This window comes from Meleagris gallopavo, chromosome Z (genome assembly GCF_000146605.3).
Source record: "Meleagris gallopavo isolate NT-WF06-2002-E0010 breed Aviagen turkey brand Nicholas breeding stock chromosome Z, Turkey_5.1, whole genome shotgun sequence".
Lineage (NCBI taxonomy): Eukaryota > Metazoa > Chordata > Aves > Galliformes > Phasianidae > Meleagris > Meleagris gallopavo.
In genome coordinates, this window is record NC_015041.2 from 12,769,693 (window position 1) to 12,771,617 (window position 1,925).

A 1,925-nucleotide genomic window follows, 5' to 3' on the forward strand; every position below is an offset into this window, starting at 1 on the left:
AAAAAAAAAAAAGACTTTTTTCAACTGACTGTGTGTTACACTATTTACCTGTACTGAAGCAATTCCCTACAGACAGATAACACACAGAGCACTGCGCTTTTGCTTTTCCAGCTTCTAGACTAGTACCCAGTGCGGAGACTCGAGGTCTAATTTAGTCTAATTTAGAGGCAAAATCCTCATTATTACCCCCAAAATGGGTTACTTTTGCCTAAATCTGGTTGGAACTGTATTTGACATTAATCCCTGTGAAATTAAACCACATGCCACAAAAAGAAATTTTTTAAAAAAATCACTATCTAGGATACAGTAAACACAGGGAAGAATAAATCAGGAGCATATGTTAAATCTACTGACTTATAAATATCTCTGCTGATTTGTACATATAAGGAGGGAACACTATTTTCGTCTGTCTGGTGATACTAATATTCAACTGCCTCTGCCACTGTGCCTATATAAAATAGTTGGTAATAATCTGAGATATATTCCTGTTGTGTTACAGGAACGTTGTACTGAATACCACCATAAACATAAGGGCTGGAGCACATGTCTGTCTCTTCCAGCAGAGTGCTCCAGCCACAGAATGAGACAGTCCAGATCGGGTCTGTGGTTGCAGTTTCTAACCTCATGAGTTGCTAATTATACTCTCCCATGGATTCAGAAGCAGGAAGTCAGAATGAAAGGCCTCAGGAATAACCACAGGTTTGGCAGCACAGGCATCTCCCAGGAGATGGGGATAGGGTGAGACCCCTAACTGCTTGTGAGAATTGAACCGTACATCCATTACACGTGCATATGTATTAACGGAAAAGCTATGCTCAACATTGTTTCCATGATTCCAGAAGTGGGGAAAAGGAAGGAGATAGTTCTGGTGTAAGAATAAGGTAGATGTGTCCATGTGCCATAAGAGGCACTTAGATTAAAACCTCTGCGAGACTCCTGGCTAACATGCCATGTTAGACTGCAATTCCTTTAAGCCAGTCCCAAATTAGTGAGGTCACATCTCACTGCCTGTCTTTCCCCAGCTGCATATTTTTGCCCCCTCTCTTGGTCTGGCTCTCATGCCAGCAGGCAGAGAGCCAGCCTGGAGGAACAGCCGCCTGAGGGCCGCTCACTTTGTGCGCGAGGGCTGCTTGCAAGACACATGAGCTCCCTGAAGCCAGGCAGCACAGACTCGAGCAGCGTGGGCTGCTGCTCCCAGCCACTGCAACCCACATGTTTGTGTACATCAAACCACAGCAGGGATCTTGGGGAAGAGTCATAGAATCATTTTAGTTGGAAGGGACCTTTCCAGGTCATCTAGTTCAACTCTCCTGCAGTGAACAGGGACGCTTACATCTAGATCAGATTGCTCAGAGCCTGGTCCAGCCTGATCTTGAATGTTTCCAGGAATGGTGTATCCTCTGCCTCTCAGGGCAAGTGGTTCCAATGACTCACCACCTTGATTGTAAAAAACTTCTTTCTTATACCTGGTCTAAGTCTCTTGTTTCAGTTTGAACTCTTGTCCTACCACAAGGGAAGCTGTGATTCCCTTTTATTCTGGGTGAATTTCAGAACATGATTTCCATCACGGCTTATCCAGTCATTTCACCCAGTGACTGTGAAACGTTGCAACACTTCAGTGTTGTGTGGCCCTTGTTCCCCCTGTGGTATGAGGCGCAAGACGCTGCACAGCACAGGGAAGCTGCAGCACGGCCTCACAGATCAGCACGTCGCTGCCAAGGTCACTTTTGCACACGTGTACTTCAGCAGTGTGATACCCAAGTAAAATATGGGATGTGGTGGTAAAATATGTGGGATATGCTCATTTGGGGTAATTTCTTTTATAAAAGTGTCGAAAGAGAAACCAGTCTGACTTCAGGAGGAGCCCTACGAGGCACTCTGCCTACAGCCGTTGCCTACCCGAGAGCGCAGCACGGTGCCGAGCA